Source organism: Podarcis erhardii (genome assembly GCF_964252035.2).
Source record: "Podarcis erhardii genome assembly, chromosome: 7".
Taxonomy (NCBI): Eukaryota; Metazoa; Chordata; class Lepidosauria; order Squamata; family Lacertidae; genus Podarcis; species Podarcis erhardii.
In genome coordinates this window covers 5,033,852-5,050,339 of record NC_138511.1, presented here as the reverse complement: position 1 = coordinate 5,050,339, position 16,488 = coordinate 5,033,852, and the positions used below count along the sequence as shown (strand labels likewise).

Genomic DNA, 16,488 nt, shown 5'->3' with positions numbered 1-16,488 from the left:
GAAATAGCAACACATAGTTCAGGAAAACATGGTCACTTTAAATAGCTTCCAATCCGAGCCATTCAATGCCTGTCCCAAATAGAAACGTATCTGGTAAACTGCCAGGGGAAGCAACTTCTGTAAACACGAAGCAGCAACAGGAAATACCCTGGGGGGGGGAGTGGGGGGCTCATGCAGCTTGAAGTGTTAATAAAAAATATTTCTTTTCCTTTCAATCTGAAAGATCCTAGTGGGAGGGAGAAGAAGCCATGTAGTGGCTTAAGGCTGTCTTCGGCAACCTGGTGCTCTCCAGATGTTTCTGGACTCCTCCTCCCTGTTTAACTGTGACTACTACCGAACTGAAGAACTCTGGGATTTGTAGTCCTGTCCTGTGAAAGGGCCTACCAAAAATCCCTGCACTACAATTCCCAGGATTCTCTGGAGAGCATCGTGATCATTAAACTGGTCTGAAACTGTTTTAGATTTGCAGTGCAGTTTTTTTCCATGCATTCTCCCTCCATGCAGAAAGATTGAAGGACTGCTGCAACTGTTATTTTCAAGTTTCTCAAAGCAGAGCATGCATCCCTCTCAGGGGTTAAATCCTGAAGCATGGGGGCTGGTGCTTTCCAGAATGCAACAACAGGCGCTATGGGAATATGTGCTCTGAGCAAGCAACAACTTCCCACACAGCTTCCCTGTTTTGCAACTCTGAGGGTTCCCACAGATCCTTGAGGAATCCCTTCTCCACCCCAGAGCAAAAGAGCAACTGGCAACACCCACCAGCTCCTCCAAGTCACCTCACTGCCCTAAAGTTGGGTGCCACCACTTGAAACAGGCTAGGGGCTGTTTTCTTGGAAAGACCTGAAAACCTTGATTGTTGTCACTGGCTTTTCCTTGAAATTGGGTGGCCTTGTATATATTACATGGTGGGGGGGAGGACAGAATAAGATACAGATTAGCATTTGCAGATTTATATGTAAATATGCAAATTTAGAATAATTACTATACCTCTTCATTCTTATGTCTGTTAATTGTGGGTGGACAAATTCAAGGCCCAGTCCTCTGAACATCTCCCTTCATAGGGTTATCTTCCCATAAAGGTAAAGGGACCCCTGACCATTAGGTCCAGTTGCAGACAACTGTGGGGTTGAGGAGCTCATCTCACTTTATAGGCTGAGGGAGCCAGTGTACAGCTTCCGGCCAGCATGACTAAGCCGCTTCTGGCGAACCAGAGCAGCACACGGAAATGCCGTTTACCTTCCCGCCGGAGCGATACCTATTTATCTACTTGCACTTTGACGTGCTTTTGAACTGCTAGGTTGGCAGGAGCAGGGACCGAGCAACGGGAGCTCACCCCGTTGCGGGGATTCAAACCGCCGACCTTCTGATCGGCAAATCCTAGGCTCTATGGTTTAACCCACAGCGCCACCCGTGTCCCTTTATCTTCCCACAGAGGACTATTACGGTATATGGTAGCCCCTCTAACAGTGTCCTTTTAAAAGAAGGAACTATAGCCACCCCTACATTGAAGGGTGTTTTAATATATATTTCCAGTGTTCCTTGCTGCTTTGTTTGTTTGTTTGTTACATTTATATCTCAAGTTTTCCCTGAGGAGCACAGGGTAGAGTACATATTCTCTCCCCCCCCCCCATTTTGTCTTCACAACAACCCTGTGAGTTAAGTCACCCAGTGAGCTTCATGGTTGAGTGGGGGCATCTGAACCTTGGTCTCTCAGGTCCTAGTCCAACACTCTAACCACTACACCACACTGCATCTCTTTATGGTTTTTTTGTTCTGGGTTGGATAAGATCTGTCTGTTTTATCATTGCTGATTTATTAATTTTTGACCTGTGTTTGTATGGAACTCACTTGCAAGAGCTTTGAAATATTGCAACGCTTATAAATATTTTGAATGAATGAATGAATGATGCTGTCCCTGGAGTTCAAAATCAGGGTTTCCTGCTGTTAAAAGGTGAAGGTTCTCTTAAGTTGAGGACTATCATCATCAGTGCATCCACAGATGATGATGATTTATTAAATTTATATACCACTCTTTGCCTCCGACCACAAGGCAGTTTACAACATGCAGCACAAATATCACTACATAATAATATCTATACAACACTAACATCAAAACAATTATATAAATACAATTATACAGCTCAGAATTATGAAATAAAATACAGATTATCATAGGAGCAACAGCATTAAAAATAAAGGAAGAGAAAGTCAGCAGCAAAATACAAAAAAACAGTTCATGAATACATAATATTCTCTCAAAGCTGGCTTTGAATCCTGGCTCCTCGCAGAAAATGACAGACCCTCCAGCGGGCTTTCTTTGCGGGTCCTTCCACTAGATATCTACCTGCCACTTTCATGCAAGTGCAGCCTTTGGCCCTCAATGGTGTCCCAGAAGAGCCAACAACAGAGGGGTCATTCTCTAGAGTGTCTTCTCCTAGATTTGACTTCCACAAGCATTGGCCCATCAATGGGCAGGTCGCCACCAGCTGCAGCATGACCAGCCTTTCTCTTCTCATCCTAAACCACACCCTCAGGGTGGGTTGGGTCCAGTTTGCCCCTTTCTGTGCAGGGTGCAGAATACTCTGATGCCCTCCAAGCTCTTGAAACACGTCCAGGCCAGAATGTACACGTGGTTCCAGTGTCTCTGCACTCTGCCCCTGAGGACCTTCCCCTGGATCTGGGCAGCCCTGCCAGTGCGGAGGTGATGCACCCAGTTTCCCTTTAATACTCCAGAGTTGGCATTCCCTTCACACACACCCAAAGGACAATACCACAGCATCCTGAGGAACTCCTGACATCCTCTGCCTCCCTGTGTTTTTCCAGCCCCTATAAATAGATGGGCGTGTCTGTAATAATGACACTTCTGAGTCTTCACTTCATTAACTTCAGGAAACAAAAATGATCAAGGGACACAAAAGGACTACAATGCACTTGGCAGCAGAACAAACACGATATGTGTTTTTGTGTGTCTTAACTCATTTTAGCCTCCTGGATTTTGCTTGCTGTTTTTATCTTGGTGATTGAGGAAGCAAACTCCCCAGCACGGATGGCCCTTTGTGTTAGATCCTGGAGGGCATTCAATTTCACCAGCATGTAGGAGCCGGGTCAGTCACGCCATCTTAGGTACCCCAGTCATTTACTGTTAAGTTGTGGGTGAACATATCAGACGACACAGCGATTCTTCAAACAGCTCTTGTTTATTCACAGGCCAGAACAGAACTGAACTGAAGGGTTCAGCCAGCCTGCTTATATAGAGCTCCACTAGAACGCAACAGTAACCATTTTCTGTAACTATCCAATCACTGATCGTCACTTTTGATCCCTTATTTGCATGTGTGGACCTGAGTGAAAACTATCTACAGTATCCCCCTGCTGGCCCAGGGTGAGAACTTCAGTACATAACATTTACTATGGTCAGTCCCTGGTGTATCAGAACCGCACCCCTATTCGCCTTGGAGGGTTGATGGCTTCTACAGCAGCCATCTCCATGTGAATGCCCTCCAGCTGTCTACCAGTAGGCTGGAGGGCACCAGATTGGCAAAGAGAAGTTGGCTCTCAGAGTCCAGAGAGGTTGCCATTGTCTCTAGGGGGACAACACATGAGAACTAAGATACCTCCAGTGAGCAGCCATTTTGCACTGCAGTTGCTGCCAAGGTAGATTGTCAGTTTTTCAATTTAACCTGCTTTAGGCCAGTTAAGAGACGCAGAGCAAACTGTCCTTGGTGCCATAACGTTTAAACCTGTGAGAAACAGGCAACCGCACAGAACAAACGCAGCACATTGAAAATGGGAGAACAGCCTTCTGCAATTTGCAGCAAGTAAGGCCTCAGGACAGTGACTAAGAATTGGCATGCAAAAGTCTCCCATGTGCTTCTTTGAAAAGTCTGAAGGCATGTCAACTTTTCATGAGCAGATGGAAGTGGGAGGGGTGAGTGGATCAGAGAACAGGCCTTAGCAAAAGCCTTTCTAGCTCAGGTTTGCATGGGAGGAAGGGCTCCATCTGACCTCTCCCTCTTTTCTGCATGGCACAGTTTGTAAGGAGGGTCACCATCGCTAGTGGAGACATTTCCCTGCCTTTCCTATGACTCTGTTTTGTCCTCACTGACCCACATTCAGACAGATCGAGTTTGCAAACAGGATAAAAACAATTTTGTACTTGATAAACAATATGTAATTAAATATATGGAGTGTCACAATATACGGTATATGGGGTGTGTGAATGTCTGTGTATGCATGACAGCAACCAATTATGGCAAAGCAGGGTCAGTAATATGCAATGGGAACTCTTTTAACCAGGTGGCTGTAAAAGGGATTAATCCATATCACGACACCTTTTCACATTTTTAGTCTAACAAAAATAAGGTTGAGGTAATTGCAAAAGGTGTTTTATTTAATGTTAAAAAAGCAAACTGTTACTATACTGTACTCAAATAGTTTGGATGAAACAATTAGTGCTACGGATGCTATTAAGTGAAAAAAGCCATATGCCCAACACCTGACTTTTACCATTTTTAGCAAAGAAGGAAGCCTGTTGGGTCCCTGTGACCAAGGCAGATGATCCAGGTGGGCTTGGTGAGGTGGAGGGCTGTGGAAAATTCCCCACCTCCTGCATTGCAGTGTTGGCATTTCTACAGTCTGGGGATCCTTCTCCAGCTCATCACGCCCATCTTTCAAGGTGCGCAATCAGAATTTTGGGAAGGTTCCATTCCAGAGGCTGGGGGAGCCAAATAACCAGTGTGCGGGTCAGTACAGGGCTGGCCCACCCATGTGGCGAGGTGAGGTGACCGCCTCAGGTGGCAGGATCCACATGGACAGCAAATCCCAACGTAGATCTTTATCCCACCCCCTTGTTTCTGATGTAGAGTTTCAATCACCCCTTCTTCCTCTGTGAGTAGGAGGGGAGGTCACCATTTTGTGGTTCATCTCATGTACCAAAATGTATTTGGCCAGTAGCAGCAAAATGCAACAAATCTGTTACGTACTGAAGTTCTCACCCTGGGCCAGCAGGAGGATACTGTAGATAGTTATGCAAATAAGGGATCGAAAGTGACGTTCAGTGATTGGATAGTTACAGAAAGTTGTTACAGTTACGTTGTACTGGAGCTCTATATAAGCAGGCTGACTGAACCCTTCAGTTCAGTTCTGTTCTGGCTTATGAATAAACAAGAGCTGTTTGAAGAATCGCTGTGTCGTCTGATATGTTCACCCACAACTTAACAAAATCCATCCTGCCCTGTCATCATAATTCCAAGAGACTGTGCGGTTGGCCAGGTTTGACAAGCTAGCAGCGGGGCCTGATGCTGGATCCTATTTCCCTCTTTGTAGGGCAGTTTGGAAGCTGTTTTACAGTGAGCCAGTGCACTGCTTAACCTAGCTCCATGCTGACTTGCAGTGTCTCTCCCGGGCTTCACACTGGAGACTTTTGCAGCTGTATTAGAAATGCTGGAGAAGAACTGGGGCCTTTGGCTTATGTGACCCCTTCAACACCTCCTCCTGCTGTTTCTCCAAGCAGCGCATTCTCTTTATTATTATTATTTCAAGGTTTTTTTTTTTATCTTGCTCTTCAGCATAAAATAGAAATGCTCCCATAGAATCGTACGAATAAATAATGATTAGAAGAAATATCTTTGTATATCTGATAATTTAAATTGTCCTAAGTGTTTATTACACTTACTTTTTATTATATTTTTATTCCTAGTTTTTTGCTTTTGCTTTTTTAAAAATCTTTAGTCGATATGTTTGTATGTTTTGCTTTGTATTTGCATAACAACTCAAAAAAAAAAAAAAAAAAAAACCAAAAACGCTCCCAGAGAGCTAACAAATGATAAGACAGTTCCGCCTCTCGGGATTACATTCCAAGAGACAGGGCATAAAAGGAAAAGGAACTGGGAGCAAGGAGGAAGGGAAAAGGAAAACCATTTCTTAGTTAGAGTTCTTGTAATGACCACCTGGAATGGAAATATTTTAAGGAGAGGTAGAAAAGCCAAAAGGAGCAGGCTCCAGATTGCCAGTATTTCAACTCAGCACATACTGGAGCTTTAGGTTACTGCAAATAAAGTGAATTAAAGGGCTCTGTCTCCCTGCCATGACAAATCCACTTTATTTAAAAAATGCTTTTATTTAAGATTTTCTGGAACCTCAAAAGTACATACAGTGTCTTTGTTTTCTGTTCATAGACTCTTCTACAGATCAGTTATATTTGATGTGTGAGACACTAATGTTATACTGTATAAGGTTGAGGAAGATGAGAGAGAGGGTTGGGGTAGCAAATCCACTTTTTTTAAAAAAACAACAACAGACTTCTTGTGGTTTGTAAAGTGATAGGGAATGCATTGGCAAGTGTAGGGTGCATGAATGACTAATTGGAATATGTGTATACACCACACCAAGAAAATCAAGACGAATGCTTATTGTCCTATAACCTATAATCTAACCTCTGTGTAAGCTTTGTGCAAGTAAATTAAGAAGTATCTTCATTAATAACTGGTTGTCTGGAGAAGCCCCTGGCCTTTCAGCAGAGCTGATGGAGGAGCCCTCTTTAAAGTCCACTTCCGAAGCTGTTCCCCAGTTGTTTCCAAGTTCCTCATCTCCCTTCTTCCCCTGTAGGAGCCGAATGAAGAGGCCCTGCAGTCTTAATTTTATTTTATTTTTGCTTTGCTATTAAAAATATTTGTGTTTCCTAGTAGAGTTCATGCTGTGCTGTCCACCCTCCCTTCTTCTCCAGGAATGTTCCTCCTGCCCTATGAGGAAAGTGGTCAACGAACTTTGGAGAAGCACTTCCCTTTCCTGCTGCCCAGTGACTTGCAGCCATCTGTCCGTTCTGTCACTGGTTCTCTCTCCTTGACCTTTCTGGAGACATGAACAAGCTGAAGAACTTGGAACTGGTTCCTCATTTTGAGGATTTGAGGTCTGATTATATGGAGAACATCTGCAATACATTCTGATTGCAACAGCTTAATGAGCTACCATTAACAGGGATGGTTCCAGGTTGCGGGGGGAGGGGGCGCAACTTTCTTCCTCAAACCAAAATACATTTTGACCAGAATGGCAAACCAATATTTCCAAAGAAAAGCACCAACTTTAGTTGCCTTCTTCATTTCTTTGTCAACAGTATCATTTCAGAGGTAATTTGCAGGGCAAGCCTAACCATATGCACTTAGATATTATTTCTACAGCCCCAATCTGCTATAGTAGGCATACTTACCTGGGAGTAAGTGTCACTGAACTCATTGGGCTTTTACTTCTGAGTAGATAGATATGGTAAGATTGTGCTATCAGAGGTAGAATTTAAGAGAGAGAGATAACTTAGAGGTAAACAGAAATTCAAAAGTAACCCACCAAAATAAAGTTTGTATCCCCTTCTGCAATTTATATTTGTTGCAAGAAAGAAAAAAAGGTTGCTTGTGGAACCTAGTTAGACTAACTCATCTCCCTCATCATTTCAATTCAAACATGCCCAGAAAACTGCATCTGTGTCCAGCATCGCATTCCTGTTACATCTCCTCTTATTTCCCTTCTCTTCATACTAAAAAGCCTCAAATGCTTTAACCTTTCCTACAGATATTTTCTGGATATTCAAACTTGTATATTTAGAAAGCCATAGACTCAAAAACACCATAGCAAATCAATTTTCAAATACAGAATTCAAATATGAAACTCAAAAATGGAAGCCCTGGGAAGCTTTGGGAGGAAGAGCAGGAAATAAATTTAAGAAAAAATATATATGTCTGTTAAATGCAGTTATTAAATACTGTATTCTGTGAGAAGCAGATTTTGACTAAACATCCAAAGACACTATCCTAATAGAATGTTCCTAAGGCCAACACCATCAATTTGCTGGGCAGAAACTGAACCATGCAAATCATCAGACCCTTCTTTTGATGCTGTCAGTTTTATACCTATTATTGACAACTTGCGTTCCAAGAATTGCTTGCTCAACTGATCCATTCCAGGTGCATGCAAGATAGCCCAGGTCTTCTACAGCTATACAACTTACAGGTTGCATGCAAATGAATCATAATTCCCTTAATACCTTAATAAAGGTGTGTGTGCATTGTTATACAATGGTTAAGGCAGTTTTGCATTTCTATGATATAATAGCTAGCAATACTCTCTCTCTTTCCTCCCAACACAACATTAAATCATTAAGGTTCTATAAGCACTGTAGTATTAATTATCTTTTCCCTATCCTTTTTTCAGCCTAAAGATTCCCGAGCAAGAGAAGAAAAACACCCATTTTTGTTAGCTGGAGAGTACATGGAGTCTTGTTCACAGAACATCTTTCTCACTTGGGAAAAGTTCCAGGGTTATTGTGTGTGTAGCAGAGGGCATGTGAAAGGGAGCGGCAATGTTACTAATGACACACATATTTATTAACACGCCTGCCCTTTTGCAATCCCACTGAATCTGGTGCAAGAGACTGTGTGTGCAGGATCAAGTCTCCCGTCCCCATCCTGCCCTCAAGGGTCACAGCTACTGTGCTTGCCAGGGAATTTGAACTCTGTCTAGCAGCCTCATCTGCCTTCTTCTGTGCTCCCCGCTCCCCATTCGTCACCTCACTCTCCAGCCTGTCTCCGCCCTCCCCATATCTCCTCCTTCGCTTATACGTCCCCATATCAGTGCCACAGGTGGACATAGAAACAGATACAAACTACAGGTGAAAAGAAAAACACCCTAAGAAGCAGTAATGAAACTCTTTATATCTCAGCGTTCGCTCATCTTGGTGGGTCTTGGCCTTTGCCAAGTGGCCGGGGGGCAGTGGGGAATCATAACCCGTCCCAAAATAATCCAGGCTCACTGGGTTAATAGCCAGGCATTGGGTGGAGGCCTGGAAAAATAATTGAGTAGGTTCAAATTATTTCTGTCCATAATTGGCAGGGTTCCGCCACTTCTAGAGATGAAGGAGGGGGGAGTCTTTGGGTGGAATGTCATGGTGCCTTGCCAGCATTTGTCTGCTTCAGACTGCTGCACAGGGCTCTTCTGCAGTCATTGTCTGGATGTAGCCTTAGGGCCAGTGCTGACACTGCAATCATTGGACTCATGTTTTGTTTTAAGATGCAAATAGAGGGTTGAGTTAGCAAATTGCAAGCCCTACAACTAATAGCTAGCCTCTTCTGCAAACGTGGAATAGTATTCAATGGAGATTTCTCCATTAGGATAAATGGGGCTCTGCCCCACCAGTCTCAGTTTGCCCCGAGCGATCCCCCATCTGTCTGCCTTCTTACTTACCATACAACCAGTCCAAGGGGCTGGCACTACCTATCAGCTTCCTTCTTAGTCTCAGTGTTGCTGTTAAGAATGAAGGAAGAGCCTGCAGAATCAGGCCAGTGGCCCGTCTAGTCCAGCATCCTGTACTCACAGTGGCCCACCAGATACCTGTGGGAAACCCACAAGCAGGACCCAAACGCTCTCCCCTTTTGTGGTTAACAGGACTTAACCATCAAATGGCTGGTCGTCATCTACAGCTCTTGTAGAACTCAGCAGAGAAGACGGGGGACTTGAAGACCTTGAACTTTGCAGTCCTGGACTGTTTGCATGGACTTTGTTAATGGACTGTTGTGAATTAGATGGGAATGGATATTTTTCTTGTATGTTGCTTTGGGGATTGTAGTGCTAATTTGTGAAGCCTGGACTTTCTTGATCTGCTTAAATTGTGAAGGCAGTAGAACTCCATTGCAGATCTCGTGTGTAAGGGCATGAAAATCAAAAGCTCCAAACTGAGCCTGTAATCCTGGAGGGGCAAAGCATGTGATTGCCTGGTTCCCTGTAACTTCACTTCTTGCAATGTGGGAACCACCAGAAGGCCCTCAGAGCTGGACCCTATGTCTAGGTTGAACCATAGGGGTGGAGACGCTCCTTCAAGTATACAGGGCAGAGGCTGTTTATGGCTTAAAGGTCAGCATCAACAGTTTGAACTGTGCTCAGAAACATACTGGGAGCCAATGTTGGTCTTTCAGGACTGCTGTTATATGGTCCCTTCTGGATTAGTTGTAGTTTCTGAATCTCCTTCAAAGGTAGCCCCACGTAGAATACATTGCAGTAGTCTAAGTGGGAGATAACCAGGGCATGTACCATTCTTGTGAGACAGTGCAGTGTGCAGGCAGGTAGGGTCTCAGCTGGCATACCAGATGGAGCTGGTAGACAGCTGCCCTGGACACCGAATGAAGCCTCTGTGGACAGCTATGAGTCCAAAATGTCTCAATTTAAATGAGAGGTAGAGACGAGTCTCATCCACATACTGGTGAACACCACACCTGCCCGCCCCCATCCCCCAGGGACAGTACTTCTGTCTTGTCAGGATTCAACCTCAATCTGTTAGCTGCCATCCATCCTCCAACCACCTCCAGACACCCACAGAAGACATTCACCGCCTTCAATGGTTCCAATTTAAATGAGAGGTAGAGACGAGTCTCATCCACATACTGGTGAACACTCAGCCCAAACCCCCAAGGGGTCTGAACACTCATCCCCCAACACCACTTTAATGACACGGCTCAGGATGAAGGAGCGGAACCACAGCACTACAGTGGCCCCAGCTCCCAGTGCCCTGGATGGTCCAGAAGGATACAATGGTCAATGGTAACAAAGGGCACTGAGAGATCCAGCAGAACTAGGAAACAGCTTCCACCTCTGTCCCTAGCCTGCTGGAGATCATTGACCAGTGTGATCAAGGCAGTTTCATGATGGGGCCTGAATCCCAATTGAAAGGGATCCAAATGGTCTGCATCCTCCAGACATGCCTGGAGGATGCAGGGAGGTGTAGTGACCTCCTGCTCAATCACCTTGCCTAAGAATGGAAGATGCAGGTAGATCCAAGGGCCTACTCGCTGGATCATCACCTTGTCATGGTGAGTGGGCTTGCATGTTCCTATGACTCTTGTGAGTGAAGCTGTCGGGAATCTCGTACTCCCAGCAGGGTCACCCAAGGCGGTAAGGTCAAAGGGAAGGAGCTAGACAAAGAATGACCCAGGAAGTCCTCAACAGCAGAAAAGGCAGATGATAACACGTGGTATGTTACAATGGCTGTGAAGGTGGATGAAGGCTGCAGCAGATAGGAATCTACCGGTTTGTCATGACTACTTCATGCCATCGGAACAGAGCCCTACTGCGAAGCCTGCGCGTTGGTCAGTGTGCACTGATCTGCACACATAAAACAAATTCACACACAGGCGTCTTCCAAAAACCCAACCCAAAGTCCCATGGCAATCGACAAATGGTAACGGGGGCAGGATCATGAAATCTGGAAGCCCCTAGTCATGAATTGGCACATGGGCGGTAGATACAGATTCACTGACTCAAGGAACGAGGCAGTTGAGCAGCTCGGTAGCTGTATCCATGACTGAGCAGCCCTTTTTAGGATCCACTCTGCTCACCCTGAAAACGGAGAGGGGCTAGAAAAGGTGCCCTAAACATAGTCTGCCTCCCTTTTTCCCTGACTGGGGTCACCATCTAGCGGTCGTAAAAGACAATTGAACTTTGGAAGATGGAATATACGGACTTTGTCAGATAACACAGACAGTGAGCGTCCTGAACACAGAACTGCCACCATTGCAAGAGAGCTGCAACATTTTAATATTGATATTGCAGTGCTTCAAGAGACTCGAAGAGCACATGAGGGACAACTGAAGGAAGAAAGAGGAGGCTACACTTTCATCTGGAAAGGTCTGTCTGAACAAGAACATAGAATACATGGGGTAGGCTTCGCTATCAAAAATGATCTTGTGAAGCTCCTGCCAGAAGTCCCTACTGGCATTAATGAGTGATTCTCAACCCTTCGAATAAAGCTCACCAAAAACCAACAGGCTACTATTATAAGCGCTTATAATCAACACTTACAATCAACACTGGATGCTGATGAAGACATTAAAGAAAATTTTTACTCTCAGCTGGATACCGTCCTATCAGAGACCCCTAAGGAAGATAAAATTATCCTCCTGGGTGATTTTAATGCAAGAGTTGGGCGAGATTTCGATCTGTGGCCTGGGACTATTGGGAAAGAAGGAGTTGGCAACAGCAACCAGAACAGAATCTTACTTTTGACGATATGTGCAGCGCACAATCTTGTTATTACCAACACACTCTTTCAACAGAAAAATAAATTTAAAACTTCATGGAGGAATCTTCGGTCAAACCATTGGCACCTCTTAGACTATGTTATTGTCCATGCTAAAGATCGCCATGATGTGCTCCTTACCAGAGCTATGACGAGCGCCGCCACTGCTGGACAGATCACCGACTAATTCGCTCCATGATGGCTATCAAGATTATACCTCAATGCAAGCTTCAAGGAAGGAAGCCAAGGCACAAAATGAACACTCAAGCCCTTCAAGATCCCATTAAGCGGGATTGCTGATAACATTGAGGAACACTGGACCAAGCTAAAAACATCCATTATTGCAGCCTGTGAACAAACTATTGGATACCAAACCAAGAAACACCAGGACTGGTTTGATGAGAATGACAGTGAGATTGAACGCATGATTGACAAGAAAAGGAAGGCCTTTCAGATCTGGCAAAGAGATAGAAACTGTGCCACTAAGAAAGAAACCTATGCCAACACTAAGGCTGAGGTTCAACATCTTTATCAACGACTTGGATGATGGACTCAAGGGCATCCTGATCAAATTTGCAGATGACACCAAACTGGGAGGGGTGGCTAACACCCCAGAGGACAGGAACACACTTCAAAACGACCTTGACAGATTAGAGAACTGGGCCAAAACAAACAAGATGAATTTTAACAGGCAGAAATGTAAAGTATTGCACTTGGGCAAAAAAAATGAGAGGCACAAATACAAGATGGGGGACACCTGGCTTGAGAGCAGTACATGTGAAAAGGATCTAGGAGTCTTGGTTGACCACAAACTAGACATGAGCCAACAGTGTGACGCGGCAGCTAAAAAAGCCAATGCAATTCTGGGCTGCATCAATAGGAGTATAGCATCTAGATCAAGGGAAGTAATAGTGCCACTGTATTCTGCTCTGGTCAGACCTCACCTGGAGTACTGTGTCCAGTTCTGGGCACCACAGTTCAAGAAGGACACTGAGAAACTGGAACGGGTCCAGAGGAGGGCAACCAAAATGGTCAAAGGCCTGGAAACGATGCCTTATGAGGAACGGCTAAGGGAGCTGGGCATGTTTAGCCTGGAGAAGAGGAGGTTAAGGGGTGATATGATAGACATGTTCAAATATATAAAAGGATGTCACATAGAGGAGGGAGAAAGGTTGTTTTCTGCTGCTCCAGAGAAGCGGACATGGAGCAATGGATCCAAACTACAAGAAAGAAGATTCCACCTAAACATTAGGAAGAACTTCCTGACAGTAAGAGCTGTTCGACAGTGGAATTTGCTGCCAAGGAGTGTGGTGGAGTCTCCTTCTTTGGAGGTCTTTAAGCAGAGGCTTGACAACCATATGTCAGGAGTGCTCTGATGGTGTTTCCTGCTTGGCAGGGGGTTGGACTCGATGGCCCTTGTGGTCTCTTCCAACTCTATGATTCTATGATTCAAAGAAGAACCAGAGAACTAAAAAGCATCTGGTGGATAAAAAAAGCTCAAGAGATCCAGCACTTAGCTGGCACTCATGATGCACAGAGTTTCTTTAAAGCCACAAAGACCATCTATGGGCCAATAAATCATGGCATATGCCCCCTACGCTCAGCAGACGGTATCACACTTCTAAAAGATAAAGAAGCTATTGCACTGTGCTGAAAAGAACATTATCAACATCTCCTTAACCACAACTCCCCCGTAGCTGCTGAGGTCCTCTCACAAATTCCCCCAAAACAAATTAGAGATGAGCTTGCAGTATCTCCAAATCTGGGCGAGTTGTATACAGCTATTAACCAAATGGAAAACAACAAAGCCAGTGGACCTGATGGGATACCTGCCAAAATCTTCAAAGTGGACAGAATTGAACTTACACTACAACTTCACAAGCTCATCAAAAAAATCTGGGAAAGAGAAGAAATCCCAGCAGACTTTAGGGATGCCAAAATTATCAATCTCTTAAAAAAAGGTGACAGAACTGATTGTGGAAACTATTGAGGTATCTCTCTATTAGCTGCAGCTGACAAAATTCTTGCAAGGATCTTAGCAAACCATCTCTTACCAATATCCGAGGTGACCCTTCCTGAATCCCAAAATGGTTTACGGCCTTCAAGGGGGACAGTGGACATGATTTTCACCGCTCGACAGCTTCAAGAAAAATGCAGAGAGCAAAACCAACTCCTGTATATGGCATTTATTGACCTGACTAAGGCTTTTGACACTAAATCGTAATGCCCTGTGGACTGTCCTTCTGAAAATTGGCTGCCCAGATAAATTTGTAAACATCATTCGGCTCCTCCATGATAATATGAATAGCAACAATCACAGATAACAATGGCTCTCAAAGTGAACCATTCACAGTGGGATCAGGTGTTAAACGGGGTTGTGTTATTGCCCCAACTCTATTCATTATTTTCATTGCCATGATCCTACACTTTGTCGAAGGGAAACTCCCCACCGGAGTAGAAATCATATATCAAACAGATGGAAAGCTCTTCAAAGGCTTGACAACCATATGTCAGGAGTGCTCTGATGGTGTTTCCTGCTTGGCAGGGGGTTGGACTCGATGGCCCTTGTGGTCTCTTCCAACTCTATGATTCTATGATTCTATGACTCTATAATATGAGCAGGCTGAAAGCAAAGAGTAAGGTTACTGTAACTTCTGTCATAGAGCTTCAGTATACTGATGACAACGTAGTGTTCACACACTCAGAGGATGACCTCCAAACTATCCTAAATATCTTTGCAGAAGCTTACGAAAAGCTTGGCCTATCAATCAACATCCAAAAAACCAAAGTGCTGCACCAACAAGTACAAAATAACTCCTTTGCAGCACCACAAATCCAACTCAGTGATGTAACGTTGGAAAATGTTGATCACTTCTCCTACCTAGGCAGTCATCTTTCCACAAGGGCCAACATTGATGCCGAAATCCAGCATCGCCTGAGCTCTGCGAGTGCAGCTTTCTCCCGATTGAAGCACAGAATGTTTGAGGACTGGGACATTCACAGGGAAACCAAAATGCTTGTTTACAAAGCTATTGTACTACCAACCTTACTGTATGCTTCTGAAACATGGACCACTTATAAACGCCATCTCCAACTCCTCAAAAGATTCCATCAACGGTGTCTCCGAAAAATTTTACACATCACTAGGGAAGATAGGCAAACTAATATCAGTGTACTGGAAGAAGCAAAGATCACCAGTGTTGAAGCAATGATTCTTCAACATCAACTTCATTGGACTGGTCATGTTGTGCGGATGCCTGATGATCGTCTTCCAAAGCAACTACTCTATTCCGAACTTAAAAATGGAAAGCGTAATGCTGGTGGTCAACAAAAGAGGTTTAAAGACTGACTCAAGGCAAATCTAAAAAAAATGTAGTATTAACACTGACAACTGGAAAACACTGGCCTGCGAGCACTCCAGTTGGAGAACAGCCTTTACCAAAGGTGTCATGGGCTTTGAAGACACTCGAACTCAGGACGAAGGGAGAAACGTGCTAGGAGGAAGGCACGCTTGGCAAATCCACGCCGTGATCAACCCCTCCCCCCCCGGAAACCAATGTCCCCACTGTGGAAGGACGTGTGGATCCAGAATTGGCCTCCACAGTCACTTACAGACTCACTGCTAAAACCGTGTTTATGGAAGACAATCTTACTTGGCTACGAGGGATCACCAAAGAAGAAAGAAAGAAGAAGAGATCCAAGGGGATCTCAGCATGATAAGAAAAAGCTTTGTGATCCTGGGAAAGAGGCAAAAGAAGAAAGGGCTGCTACTTAAGAGTAAGGTGCTTCTGAGGGTCTTGTTAGATGAGAGGATGTTTAAGTTCAGGGACAGCATTTCAGTCTATAGTACGGTACTTTATTTTGATACTTCGCTCGATTGGGAAATTTGCTGGCATTCTGTAACTTTTGAGTAAACTTTTATCTTGTTTCATAAACCTTTGTGGTCTCAGTTTATTGGAAACACTCTCTTGCCTGGAAGTCATAACCTGAGTGGCTTCAGGGAGATTACCTGAAGAGGAATCCTGGTTGAAAGAATTTCCCCCTTTATCTGGTGGCAGGGAGTTTTTTAAAGGGGGAAGAGTGGGCTGAGGACACTCTGTGTTAGCTGGGAGCACCCTCCCTTCAGAAGGCACAGGATCCGAGGGGCTGGGAGGCAGCCACCACAGGGACAAACTAGATTTAGCTTGCTCTGCCTGTCATTGGTCCTGGCTTTCCCTATGGCTGGTCTCCTGGTCTCCAACCCTGCCAGTTCCAACGGGCGCCAGTCACAACTGATAATACTCCTAGCCTACCTTACAGGACTGTTGTAAGGATCAGTGAGAAAGGGTCTGAAACTCTTCCCACACTTTGAAATCCAAGTGTTATTATTAATAACAAGTGGGAGCTGCAACAAGATGTTGCAGTGTGGAGTTGCTCCTGCTCACAGTCTTCCAGTA

The 16,488-nt window shown here is 44.6% G+C and overlaps 2 protein-coding genes across 5 annotated transcripts in view; both read left to right on the top strand.

Annotated features, from left to right (window-relative positions):
- Positions 1 to 10,193, top strand: part of ADRA2B (adrenoceptor alpha 2B) — a 29,530-nt gene extending 19,337 nt beyond the window's left edge. Inside the window, exons 2-3 of one of the 3 annotated variants that reach the window (XM_081870044.1) lie at positions 6,725 to 6,907; positions 8,200 to 10,193. The gene's annotated coding sequence lies outside the window, so the exon portion shown is untranslated. Of the gene's footprint in view, positions 1 to 3,207; positions 3,316 to 6,724; positions 6,908 to 8,199 lie in introns of those variants that run through there. The other 2 variants (XM_081870045.1, XM_081870046.1) reach the window with 2 other exon arrangements.
- Positions 1 to 16,488, top strand: part of GPAT2 (glycerol-3-phosphate acyltransferase 2, mitochondrial) — a 282,276-nt gene that overhangs the window by 108,670 nt on the left and 157,118 nt on the right. The window lies entirely within an intron of this gene.